The following is a 15,015-nucleotide window of genomic DNA, read 5'->3' as shown; positions in this document are numbered from 1 at the left end:
ACTCGTCATTAGAGGACTTATCGCCATGATTCATGTATCTATTACTTAATACAGATTATCAATGGGTTTTAAGATGAGACATTAAGATTGGAAGTATGGACCAAGTGGGAGAATGTTAAGCTCCATTAAGTTTTTCCCAACTGCTGCCTACAATTACGAAAGTGAACTACAGTGATTTCCCTAATTTCTGGAAACCAACTACAATAATTTCCTTAAATTAAGAAATCAACTGCAGTTAATTAATTTATTGTTGGGAGCTTCTGAAGTGGTCCATTACTCCATCTGGAGTTCTCTACCATGATCTGTGGAACACCTGACACATAGCCAACAGAAGCTTGATGGAAGCTTGGCTATATATATTTCTGTTTGGTCCCCAAGCTTGCATCTCAATCCCCTTCAGTTTTACACCATCAAGTTGAGAGAGCAGAGCTTGGAAGTGCCTTCAGATTTTCTTATCTGCCTGCTTTGGCGTATTCCTCTTAGGCGTGATTTTTAATACTGTTCTTGGTTGAAAAGGTGGATATGTTTTCTCATTCTCACGAGTGAACAGTGATTGTCGGCGAATCAAATGCCAGTGGGCCAACTGTGGGTGTTTCCCTTCATTGTCGACAGCCGTGGGTGTTTGAAGAACGTTTGATGTATTTTACAATTGATTTAGCAGCAACAAATTCCCCTCTCGCTATTTCTGATTTTGAGCGCACAGAGAAACTGTTCCCAAGAGGTTCTGTTCTGCGTAAAGGATAAATTGAACAGCTGAAGGATAGAGTTCTTTTCAGGCATTTAGTTCTTGGGATAGCTTTTGGCTTCAACGGTTCTAAGATTATTTGAATCTTCTTCAAATTGCTGGTTTGATCGAGCAAACAACGCCTGCAAACTCAGCATTGGTGGAGGCTCCCAGAATCCAAAATTATTACTGGTATTAACATCAATGGCTGGAGGTAATTTATCTTGGGCATAAAAGTTTATTCGGCATTTACGATTCTTTATGATAAGTAATTATTCTACATTAAAGAATCATTGTTTATCGAGCATTTTAAAGTTTTATTTTTAGATTCTTTTAAGTATTTAATTCCCCATATTAAAGAATCATTGTTTAGCTAACACACAACCCTCAAGCTGCCATCCTCTTAGTGCCAAAACTCCCCTTTCCAACCTCTACAGCTGATCTTTTCATTCATTTACAAAGATAGGCCTATGCCTAGAATCGTAAAACAAATTCTAAAAACAGAAATGAGCTTGATAGTGTGACACCTATGGCTATGTGCCGTCTCCAACTGCTCAACAAACCAAGAAAACTCTGCCACCTATTTTAACCAACTGTCATATAACAAATGATCTTCTAGTGCATATTTACTTAATGCTTGGTAATTCTCTTTGATCAATTCCTTCTTTAATATCAAGAAGTATTAGTAGGAATGGACCATGACCTATGACTTTTTCCATTTGAATTGAATTGTATTCCTGTTGCTCCCCATTTAAATAGTAGCTTCCATTATGCTAAGTAATATTTCCAGAGAAAACAATCATTTTCTGACAATCTGAAGCAACATATTCGTAACTTGATTTTGCACTCAATTTATTGTGGTGTTCCTCGTAAATAGGTTTAGGTGGTCGACCAAATACATCAACATGCAATGCCTGATTTTGAAATCGAAGTGTTGCATATGATTGCAGATTTAGTAAGTTGAGGAAAAGATTCAGGGAAATTGGAATATTGTAGCCTGCAGAAGATAGGCCTGAAGTTGCTATGATATATTAATATCCGTATGTATGTCCCTAGCTGCATCAGACGAACACCTGAAACTTATTCTTTCAAATTCACCTGAAACTCAGCTATAGGCGTCAAGTAATTCATCGATGACGCGGTGATTCTTCTCCACGCCCAACCATGAACAACACAGCAGCTGCGCATCAAACTTGATGCCAGATAAATGAACGTGTTTGATTCACATTGCCATGATTTCTAGACTGTCCTACCTTCATTCCAATCGCATGCAGAGTTATCACAGGGTACAAAAGAACGAACGGCCCTGGCTCCATCGTTGAATCCACCAGTGCTAACCAAAGTACCGTTCGATGCAAAGGCGCCATATGAACACCAACTATCAGTCATGACCATCAATGACCTCTATACCTTTCATGAGGCAATTGTGCCCTTTCTGGAATGCTTCGAGGATGCTTATCCTGCATCAAAATGTGCTCTAATATGCATTGCACAAGATCTATATCCCCATTTGTGTGCGGTGAAGATGGAATCAACAGTTCATTAATTAAAGCTTCTTCTAACGGGATGCATATCCACCTTCCAAGTTTCATTTCAGATGAAGCTTCATTTCCCAATATAGTAGCAACTTTCAAATTTCAATAACTTCAGCAAAAAGCTACAGGAAGTTGATCCTTTTCCTAGTGGTAATAAGCTCAAAATAGTTTCCATAAGCTTTCTATGTTTTGTTGTTGTCTCCACATCATTTGAAATTGACCCATTTTCATTTTTCAAAGCACTTTTATGGTTGTGATCCTTTGAAATTCCTGGTAACCACCGAAGAGGGTAATCGTTCAGGGTCTCATCCATAGGTTGAAGTGACATTCTTCCCTTGGATTTAATAGCAACCATTACTCATAAAAATTAATATCTAGTTCAAAAATGTCTTCAATACATCAATCCTTTCGAACATGTCGATGTTCAGAATTTTGGATTCCATTCCATGGACGTCTATTATTGTTTCAAAATTCATACACATGGTTGCCCATTTACTAACTTTACTTCTCATATACGTAAAAGACTAATCCACCTTTGAAGGATCAACTAAAGTCCTAGAAGTAGTTAAGTCAGGAATCTGTACATATTTTATATTAATACCACCTGGAGGTCTTGTACTCAAGGTAAGTACTGTAACTCCACGAGATGGTTCCCAAATAATGCTTGAGAAAAGAAAGAAGTTAGCGGACATGTGAGAAGTCAAAAATTTCGACCAAGTCATTTTGTGATACAACATGGTCAACGAAAAATTTACACTTCCTAGTTCGAAAAGCCTTCCATCCACAAAGCTATGAAATAGAATTGGATCCCTCGCCTTATCTATCAAAATCCCCCTCCATTCAGTTCCAATAAAACCTCAAATGATCAAAAGCAACCATTTCCCACCGGGAAAAAGCTAAAAGGGAGACTAACTTAAATTCTTTGACAGATCTGGAGTCCAAATTGAAGGACTTATATGATAAGGTTTCTCTAGGGGCGATTCACTAAACTTCAGGGGGGCTATCATAAATCTGGAAAAAAAATGGAGGAAAATCCTCCTCAACAAAAAGAAAATGAACGGAGGATGAAAAGAAGAGTCCTTTGGCTTCAAGTAATGCATGAAAACGTTAAATATTTCCATAGGATAGCAAACTCTAAAAAGATCTATAAATACTATATGGGGGATAAAGAAATTTGATGGCTGTTTAACCACTTCATTTAAGCACATTTCCTCCAAAGGATGTATGTACTTCAAAATCATTTTTCAACAATATAACCATGGTACGATGAGGAAGATCTTGGAAATAGTTAGGTTATTTCCCAGTTTCATCAATTAGGAATGAAATGAATCCCTAATGGTCAAAGTCACAAAACCTAATCTTTAAAAGGTACTTCACAATTTTAAAAAGGCTAGAGCCTTAGGCTAGACTTCCTCCCTAACAAATTCTACTTAGAATGCTATGACTTTCATGGGGAGGACCTTCTCTCCATTGTTGAGTACTGCAGGACTTCTAGACAAATCCTTGCCCCTTTCAACTCCACTTTTATAGCTTCGATCCACAAATTAGACAATGTTAACTCTTTTGACCTCTTTAGGCTCATCTCCCTCCGCAACACCATCTATAAAATTCACAACTTCTCGTTTAAAAGGCATACTCTCGGAAAACATCTCCTGGGAACAGTTTGGTTTTTGAAAGGTTGCCACATCCATGAGATAATTGGTGTAGGCCATGAAGGACTTCATTCCATATATACCAAGCACCAAAAATTGGTACTTTACAAAGTGGATTTATCCAAAGCTTTTGTCTCGGTTGGCTCTACATTAGGCTACTACTTATTCATCTAGGTTTCTGCCACTATGTCTCTTGGATTGCATTAACACTCGAACTTTTGCCCTTTTGATAAATGGGATTGCTTCCCATTCTTTCCACGGAGAAAGGAGCATGTGACAAGGTTTCCCTTTATCTACTCTCCTCTTTCTCCTCACTGCAAAAGGCCTCAACAAGCTAATTTCATATGTGAGGCACGGGGAAAGCTATAAAGGAATCTCCATTGCCTCCAACTGTACTCTGACTCATTTCTCCATTGCTTCCAACTGTACTCTGACTCATTTGCTACTTGTAAATGATATCTTTATCTTCTTAGATGGTTTCTGGGTCACCTGCACACCATCAAAGCAGTATTGGACACTTTCTCTCAAGCAACAGGAATGGTTATCAATCATGCAAAATATTCCATTATTGGACGGAGGTTGTATAGAAGAGTAAAAACGTGGAGGTTGTATAGAAGAGTAAAAACAATGTTGGAAATTTTTTTCTCCTCTATTGTTTCAGAGATAAATCAAGTAATAAAATATTTGAGTTTTATTCTAAAACTAAGCAGTGACAAAAAATCATACTAGAAGTATGTTGGAATATTAATTCCTACTTGTCTCAGTTGTGACTTTCTATGTAAAAAGTTTGTTTCTATTCTATATGAGTGGTTTCCCTAGTTTGGTGTGTGGTTGAGCTATTCTCTCAACCAACAGATTATATGTCCAAGGTAGTTTTCCTATCTTGAAACAATACTCCTGTATATATGTAATAGTATATTTGATTAATGGAAAAAAGATAGTTTGAACTAGTTTTTATCCTGGTATGAGAGCCCCTGAGGGCCTGGCCCCTCCTGGGCTTGGCCAGTCCTAGGCTAAAGAATTGAGTGAGTATATTATGTAGTTTTTGTTTGTCCATCAACACAGACTTGTGGAGCTATGGCACGCACCCTGTGTGCATGTTCTCAAATTTAAATCTTGTAGTGGTGCGATGCAATAAAGCACTGGAGGTTCTACCTGTGGAGAAGGTTGTCCAGCATGAACTGCATCTGTAGGAAAGCGATTGTTTTGTGGATAAGGTTGTCCAGCGTGAACTGCATCCGTAGGAAAGCGATTATTTTGTGGAGTTTAATGGTGGCTTATTGGGCTGTTAGGAACGAAAGAGCTTGGAGTTTAATTGGCGGCTTAATGGTGCATCGAATTGTGCTGAGGCAGACATTGTTGTTTTGCTATGCGTGATGAACCCGACGTGAACTGGATTGTGGAGCTGGAAGATCGCTTGTGGTTACAGCGGTAAATAGTGGCTGGGTAAACAGTGGCTGATTGGTGCCATGAGATCGGAATCACGAGACCATCGTTGGCTTTGGCATCTGCATTCATTGTGCCCACTCCGATCATCAGCGAGGCAGTTGAGACAATGCCCATGATTGTGCATAGCTGATCTCATCTGCTCATTGGAAGCACCTTGATCGGGGGTACGCCACAAAGTCATCGGGTCGATTCGAGAAGAGTGCAAAAGTATTCGATTCCATTTCACGCATCTGGAGCGATCTTTAAACAAATCAGTTTTTTCAAATGAAAAATAAGAATAATACACCGTCGGTTCTTGAGAACAACTTTGATGATGACCTCTGAAGCTCGCGATTGAATAGTCCAGGATTCTCAACACCGGATCTAGCCTTCTTTGCTCTTCTCTTGTGGTTCTCAAAGCTGCCTCTTCTTCTCTTGGAGTATTGTGTCGTCTTCGAATCTGCAGGTTTCCGTTTCTAACCATCGGCATAGTTGTAGTGGTACCAATGGAAAGAATGAGAACATTCTGCTGTAAAAAAATCGCATGTCTGTGGTCGGACTTCATCGTCTCCAAGCATATTGCACAACAATGTTTAGGCGTCGGAATCCCATTGCGAATCAAATTCAACCGCGAGGATGAGCGTGGCGACGAGGTCTTTGGTACCACTTCGGGCGACACAGCTGTTTGTATAGTTCACAACCGTGGACTTTGAATTATCAGAACTCGGACTGTCATGAGTATGACAATTCTCTCGGGGACTTGAAATCAGTTGCCTGTGAGGGATTTTTGTGTGATTTTGTTGAATTTGAAATCCAACACTTCGGCGGCTTCTGGGTTCGGACCTTGGACTTGCTAATTGCAAATCATTGAGGTCGGGAGGGACAGAGGCACAAAAGCTAAGGCCCAACGCATTTGGAGGCATGAGGAAAAGGTAGTGGGGCCGATTTTCTGTTGAGATCATAGAGATCTAGACAACTCACGTAATTGAAAGTTTACCGCCATCTTCTCTCTTTTCTGCGCTTCTTCTTTTTCATCGGGTCAACTTGATAGAATTGGAGTTTGGGAAGGTAAATACATTGAGCCTTATTAATTCAATGTAAAAGTGCAGTTTGTTAGAAATTGTTTTTTTCCCATGCGAAACAAATTAATGTAGTATTTATAAATGTTTTGGAATTAGAAGCATTGAGCTTAGCTAACTCAATGGAGTGGTTTTGTTAGAATTAGCTATTCTAACAAATCATGCAGGTGAATCCAAGACAATTAAATCAGAAATAGAAAGAAGAGACCAAAGGCGCTCGGTGGTCAAGGTTGAAGTGCAACAAATATTGATTTTGTGCAAAGCAAGTGAAAATTTGGGATGATGGACAACTAGTTGAATGTTTGTGTGAGTTAGTGTGAGTTTTCGGATAGACTCAATAGCATGTTGTATTATGAGTCACAAATTTTATTAGTAAGCAAGTCTAGGATGTTTTGTAGTGGTCTTTGTAATGTATGTACTTGCTAACTCCAAAAGTTGCAGTTGTGTTGTAAGCCTTGTAAGGCATGTGTATCCCTATACAGTTCGTGGTAGTCTAAAAACCACTTTGTGTTTGCAGCGTCGTTTGTGGTAAGCCAGAAACCACATGTCAGAGTAAAGTGGGACAAATATTCCTGTTGGCATGGTTTAGGGTTAGCCGAGAAAACCCTCGGCCTGGTTGAGTCAAGGCTTTGATGAGCCTTAGTGGATGGAGTGCCCTAGTGGCAAGTTTGTAGCCTAGAGTGGTTGGAGTACCCTAGTGGCAGATTTGTGGCCCACAATGGCTGTGGTGAGCCTTTGTGGCTGAGTTGAGCCTTCGTGGCTGTGTTTAGCCTTGGTGGCTGACAGCCCTTGGAAGCATGGTTGAGGGTGATCCAATAAAATCTAGAGCATGTTTGAGGGTGATCCAATAAAACCTAGAGCATGGTTACGAGTAATCCGTTAAAACCCATGATGATATTGGAGGGGGATTTATAGCTACATGTGTGCAATTATAATGGTTGAAAGAACCATGTATGCGAAGAACATCCTAAAAGACTGGCGGTTGCAGCGGTTAGTACCCATGTATTCTAGTGGATGGTTGCTCCTTTATATGGACATCAACATATTCTTTTATGTTTGACCACAACTAGACTTTGCATATTGATATTGAGACAAGTACTCATTAAGGGGGTGTGTTGGAATATCAATTCCTACTTGTCTCAGTTGTGATTTTCTATGTAAAGATTTTGTTCTTATTCTATAGGAGTGGTTTCCCTAATTTGGTGTGTGGTTGAGATATTCTCTCAACCAATAGATTGTATGTCAAAGATAGTTTTCCTATCTTGAGACAATACTCCTGTATATATGTCATATGATATTTGATTAATGGAAAGAAGATAGTTTGAAATGTAGGTTTTGATCAAACTGGCTCCTTGAAAAGAAGGTTAGTCCATTTTAAATCTATAATCGAAGTCATTCATGTATCTTGGGCCTATTTAGCTTGGATACCTATAGGTATTTTGCACAAAACCTAATAGATGTCTCTTTGGTTTTTGTGGGCTGGGAAAGAAGGGAGAATTTTTGTCCCTGTAAACTTCGAACATTATTACTCTTCCAAAAGCACAAGGTGGTCGAGGTTTAAAAAATATGGTTTGGTTCTCAAGAACTCTAGATGCAAAAGGAGTTTAGAAACTCATATAATGTGATGGTTTATGGTCCCATATCATACATCAAAAAATACATCAACTGACAATCTGCTTTGGATTGGATTCGATCTCCCCAAAAATTGGTCTCCAATGGATACATCATTTGGAAAGCTATTGTAAAAGCTTTCTCTCATAGGAACTCACCTTAGCTAGAAAGTTGGACCCCAGTATCAGTGAAAATTTGTTAAATCGAGGTTAGTACCGGTACTTCTGTGGTATTCAAATTTGATGAAGTCCTTGTTGAAACATTACTTAATAATGGGCATTGTTTGCTAATATCGGGATGACATGCGCCTGATGGCAAAGTGATTCTAGGTGAATGATTTTCTGAGCTCATTGGTGCACCTTTCACATCCAATCTAATACATAAACCTATTTCTAGTCTTTGATTGGATCTCTCGTCCTGCTCATTTGAAGATATAACAAGATGACTTTTCTCTTTATTTGCCTCACAAGTAGTTTGACAATAGTTTCCTTCTAGAGACATTAAATTCATTTCACAAACAACCTAGTTTTGAGTACCATAGTTCTCTACCTCATTTTGGAAGGTTATGGTAATATTAGAACCTTCAAGTTGGTCTCTTCTACATTCAGTGAAGTCTTATGAGGCAGTGTTCTACAAGCAAATCAAAACAAGACTGAAAACAATTATAGGAGTGGCAAGGAAATCCAAGTTTACAATTCCAAGAAACAAAACATCCACTTCAAAGACAACCATGGATTGATAACACCAAATCCACATAATTATTGTGACTTTGACAGTGGACACAAAGTTTACAATCACACCTGAAATATTTCATTAGGTTGCCTAGCTTTCAAAGGTTTCATGAGTTCATAATTAGGCATAATAGCACGCAATTTCCCACTTCCTTCAGAGAAAAGCTTCCTTGAATGAAATTTAACTATAGATATACCATCACTTTGGTATATATTGTTACAAGCCATCATTTCCTTTGATTTTTGGATTCCATATTCAATTTTTTTTTTATTCAACCTCTGCATCCTTGCATCTTAAACATCCTAAAGGTTAAATTTTTGTTTCAAGTCTTTCTTCCCCAAATTGTTCATCCTTATATTTGCATGAACACTGCACCAAAGGGATATCACACTCCTTCACAAACTCTTTGCCATCATCTGGGAACACATCACCTAGTGAGAGATCACATTCTCCAATCGTAGACGGAACAGATTGAACACCAATCTCTGAAGTCATTCTAAAGTCTTGACCTTGAACTTTTCTTCTTCTTCTTTCTTAGCAACTTTTCATGTCATGCATGGCACAACTGACCCTCCTATTGTTGCTTCCTTGACATCCTTTTCAAGGTTTCCAAGATGATGAAGTTTTCCTCCACCTTAGATGCTAGGATTCCCTACAATAAAAAAACCTAATAAATTTTACATTGGGTTACTCTGCACCACCTACAAGGGTATTAAGCGTTCAATAACCTATTTTAATTTTTAACTTTTATCTAAATGCCACTTTTAATATATAGGGATAAGAGTTCCTTCGAAAATAGTTTTGTCAGTAATAGCAATTTCACTTTGAACTTCAGAATCTAGATATACCCCCCAAAAATAAAATTATATTGCTTCATCCTTTCCGGGTCATTAAGCAAAGATTTAAAGCTTGTTGTTCGTTATCCTTACTTGGCATATTGCTCTTCTGAGACTATTGCCCATTCTACTCCCTCAGGCCGAGCCATATGTTGGTTTACAGGAGTTTCAAACCTCTTAGAGTCAGTGGGAATTCAGTTGGATCGTCTCCATCCTTTCTGATATTTCTTAGATGCTCCTGGTCACCTTTTACCTACTAGACAGGAGCTAAACAAGATCATCAAGGAGGACATCTACAAGCAGTTCGTCCAGGTCACTTAGGTCAATCCTCCAGGAGGGTTGTGCCCAAAGATGGCCTTCTATGCTGAGCACTTCTTGGAGTTGAGAGACGGGCTCATTGTTCGACCCCAGTATACGTTTCACCACTGGATGCATGCTCTTCACATTCCTCTAGGCCAATTCAGAGTAGGTTCTCATAGACTTTGTGTAGAGACAGATCACCAGGTGGATAGACTAGACAGACTCTACCAAGTATGTCATTTACAGGAAGTGGAGACCGAGGTGCACTTCATCCTTGGATGCCCTGTCTATTACGAGATCAGAGAAAGGTTTCATTGCTTGTTCAGAGATTCTCGAACCCTCGCCGACTTTTTCAGGTACCCCAATCAGAGATGTTTGTCCCTATATATGCAAGAGGCTCTTAGGCTCTGAGCACATATTCTTCAGCCTCCCATCAAACCAAACCCCACATAGAAGATCATGACATTTTTCGGGGCACTACCTTTAAACAGGGGTACCAAGAGATCGATTGATACTAGTACATATCCAGACTCTAGATTAGTGAGGATTCGTGGGACCTCACCCTGCCACACGAGATCTCAGCAGCATTTCCGTCTTAGATCCATTCCCGGGAGACAAACTAGGCCCTCCAGCATCCAGTAGCGTGTGAATTAGCTATTCTAACAAATCATGCAGGTGAATCCAAGACAATTAAATCAGAAATAGAAAGAAAAGACCAAAGGCGCTCGGTGGTCAAGGTTGAAGTGCAACAAATATTGATTTTGTGCAAAGCAAGTGAAAATTTGGGATGATGGACAACTAGTTGAATGTTTGTGTGAGTTAGTGTGAGTTTTCGGATAGACTCAATAGCATGTTGTATTATGAGTCACAAATTTTATTAGTAAGCAAGTCTAGGATGTTTTGTAGTGGTCTTTGTAATGTATGTACCTGGTAACTCCAAAAGTTGGAGTTGTGTTGTAAGCCTTGTAAGGCATGTGTATCCCCATACAGTTCGTGGTAATCTAAAAACCACTTTGTGTTTGCAGCGTCGTTTGTGGTAAGCCAGAAACCACATGTAAGAGTAAAGTGGGACAAATATTCCTGTTGGCATGGTTTAGGGTTAGCCGAGAAAACCCTCGGCCTGGTTGAGTCAGGGCTTTGATGAGCCTTAGTGGATGGAGTGCCCTAGTGGCAAGTTTGTAGCCTAGAGTGGTTGGAGTACCCTAGTGGCAGATTTGTGGCCCACAACGGCTGTGGTGAGCCTTTGTGGCTGAGTTGAGCCTTCGTGGCTGTGTTTAGCCTTGGTGGCTGAGAGCCCTTGGAAGCATGGTTGAGGGTGATCCGATAAAATCTAGAGCATGTTTGAGGGTGATCCAATAAAACCTAGAGCATGGTTACGAGTAATCCGATAAAACCCATGATGATATTGGAGGGGGATTTATAGCTACATGTGTGCAATTATAATGGTTGAAAGAACCATGTATGCGAAGAACATCCTAAAAGACTGGCGGTTGCAGCAGTTAGTACCCATGTATTCTAGTGGATGGTTGCTCCTTTATATGGACATCAACATATTCTTTTATGTTTGACCACAACTAGACTTTGCATATTGATATTGAGACAAGTACTCATTAAGGGGGTGTGTTGGAATATCAATTCCTACTTGTCTCAGTTGTGATTTTCTATGTAAAGATTTTGTTCTTATTCTATAGGAGTGGTTTCCCTAATTTGGTGTGTGGTTGAGATATTCTCTCAACCAATAGATTGTATGTCAAAGATAGTTTTCCTATCTTGAGACAATACTCCTGTATATATGTCATATGATATTTGATTAATGGAAAGAAGATAGTTTGAACTGTAGGTTTTGATCAAACTGGCTCCTTGAAAAGAAGGTTAGTCCATTTTAAATCTATAATCGAAGTCATTCATGTATCTTGGGCCTATTTAGCTTGGATACCTCTAGGTATTTTGCACAAAACCTAATAGATGTCTCTTTGGTTTTTGTGGGCTGGGAAAGAAGGGAGAATTTTTGTCCCTGTAAACTTCGAACATTATTACTCTTCCAAAAGCACAAGGTGGTCGAGGTTTAAAAAATATGGTTTGGTTCTCAAGAACTCTAGATGCAAAAGGAGTTTAGAAAGTCATATAAGGTGATGGTTTATGGTCCCATATCATACATCAAAAAATACATCAACTGACAATCTGCTTTGGATTGGATTCGATCTCCCCAAAAATTGGTCTCCAATGGATACATCATTTGGAAAGCTATTGTAAAAGCTTTCTCTCATAGGAACTCACCTTAGCTAGAAAGTTGGTGAAGGACCCCTTGATAGCACCAACACTAGCACTTGCTCCTTGATCCAATAATACAATTCTTGAATGATGAAGGATTGTACACATTGAATCAAATCTATATTCACAACCGGCCCCGTGGACAACAAAATTGGTGGTCTTCTGAAGACATGCATCTAGAAGGAGCTGCAACAGAATCATGGGATCAACAATATGTCCAGGGATTGGAACTTTCCATTGTAATTATATCAGATAATGAGGATCAATTGATATGGACCCTTAGCTATCATGAAGCATACAAACCAAAATTCGAACAACTCACCCTGGCACATGAAACTGAAATAAGCAAGCCACCATAGCGAGGAAAAAGGATATGGAAATTAAACTAGCTTCCCAAATCTAAATTTTTTATGTGGCTTTTACTCAGAAATAAGCCCCTACCTGGGACAATCTACAAAAAAGATCTTTTAATTCAAAGATTCTTCTGGCAGAGTGTTTTGGGAAAATTTAGTGTTCTTGGATAAACGCCTAACCCTCTAGACTAGTAGCTTAATCTAGAAACAACAGTACAAAGCATCCTCTACCTTTTCTATAAACAATAGATAAAACAAGATAACAGACAACCTACTTGTAGCTTTCGCTTGTTCCTTATCTCCCTTGACCGATTCAATTGCTCCTTTTCGTACTTAAGTCGCTTGAGAAGTACCTGCACATAGACAGAAACAAGAACCCATCAAAGCATATGATAATGATCTATTGATTAAACATAGCATGTAATCAAGTACATGATAAGCATATGAAAGCATCAAAAGACAATACACGCATATGGAAAAAGCTTTCAACACTTTATTAGTGAAAGGAAGAGTTACAACCCAATTTGCCTGATTCAGCATCACTCCAGTTCAATCATATCCTTTCCTCACAACAAGCAAAACACTTTGACATCATTATAATACTTGCAATCAACTCAAATCTCATATCAATAGCATCTCCCTATAATTCCAATAATTTCCAGCCAAGCCAGCCCCTGATCACTTAGATGAGTGGTCTTTTTATAGGTGAATGAAGGAAGTTATGCCATGAATGGTTATAATGAATGCCCTCCTAAATTTAGAAATCAGTTCCATGGAAGAAGGGATAAGGGGATTGATGTTCCTTAACTCCCTTCCTCATCCAAATGCGAACTCAAAGGAGTGGATAGCCTTGAGAAACTTCTAAAGGCATCCAATGGATAAGGAATCTTTCAAACCCTCACGGAAATTCACTCAAATTCGCCCAGTGTAGGCCAAAGAGGGACCAAGTGCGTTGCATAACACCCTTACAATGTATGGTTTGCATTGCAGCGCACCCTAATGAAGGCTTACCTGCGCTGATCTTCTTAGAGGCAGTTTCTGGATGTTTTCAGTGATGGAACTTCTCGGGAAGTGAGGCATTCTAATGTTTAACTTCATTAAGGCATGTAACAACTGTATTAGGGGTTGATGGACCCTAATATTATCAATTTGTAAGTTGGGGTTGATGTGCCCAAATGGATCTGTAACAGTTGCCCCCTAAAGCATGAAGTCGTAAATATGTATGTCCAGTGAAATGCTTTATCACGAGGAGAGGAAGTTTCAAAACGGAAGGTGACCTGCATCATTACAATACATATATCATGATAATTTGATTTTTTCTCATGAACTAGCTGAGGGAAGGCATACCCATGCTAAACTTATAAACTTTCATTACATGTACAAATATAGCCGTCTACAGATATAGACCCATGAATGGTTGACCATGAATGTAAGGCCATTGTACATTTGATATAGTACTCCTGAATATATCGCAGCCCGGATGGATGAAACTAGATCCGGGTTCTTCAATCTCGCCCAATATTTCGCTCAAATACAAGTCTAACCATGTGAATAGATGTTCTGAAGTCGAACATGGGAAGACATCTTTTGATTACCAGCCAATGATGTAAGCCGTTAATAGAGGCAAGAGGAATCATCGATAATGTTAATGACCCCTAAGGTACTGCAGTACATTTTGTATGGTGTGAATAAATGATTTGATGTCGAACACCATACAAAGTCTTTCGGTCGAAGGCCAGTGATGTCAACCTATTGCTGGAAGCAAGAAACCTGCCATTGATGTATGCAAGTTTCAAGGTATTAAAGGGGTGTTTCTAAGTCAACTTCTTGGATGATGTGCTGATGTCGACAAGAAGTGACTCGTCGCAGGAGGGCCTTGATGTATCCCACATCAATGACACGAAACGAGGTAAATGATTTTGGATATGAAAAATCCATTGACGACACAAGGTTTAGGAATGGCGGTCATGAAAACGAAAGTTTATGGTATTGCAAAAGATGAAGTTTGAATTGAATGACCTTCCTTGAACATGTCGGCGACACTAAGATGAATTGGTAGCATTGACCCACAACAAAGTAATGGATGGTATGATAGACCAACGGTGTGATAACCATCAAGCTGAATGACCCAACCCACATAGTCACGGTGATGAGTCAAAAGTGTCATGTTCAAGAGCGACTTGCTACCATAAAGTTTTCTCGCCTTTTTCCCATTTTCCCTAGTCATTGCTGACTAGTACCTCTTTATTTTTATCGAGCTTGAGGAGGATAACATATGATTGTTGTATAATTTCACCCTTCGGGCAAATCCATCACTATTTTATGCTTTAACTAGTCTAGTGAAGGTGAAACTGGGTCTTGTCTAGATGGACAAGTTTGTCGCTATTTGATGTTTTTAATGAGTTTAATGACAAAGATAACTTGGTCATTTTTATGTTTAGAGAGTTTGAAAATGGACGAAAAGGAAACTCCAAAAGTTCTTTTTCGTAAAATA

The sequence above is a fragment of the Pinus tabuliformis genome, chromosome 3_2 (genome assembly GCF_031772625.1).
Source record: "Pinus tabuliformis cultivar Carrire ecotype Pingquan chromosome 3_2, CPIR1, whole genome shotgun sequence".
NCBI lineage: Eukaryota > Viridiplantae > Streptophyta > Pinopsida > Pinales > Pinaceae > Pinus > Pinus tabuliformis.
The sequence above is the reverse complement of the archived record's forward strand: the minus strand, read 5'-3'. Positions refer to the sequence as shown.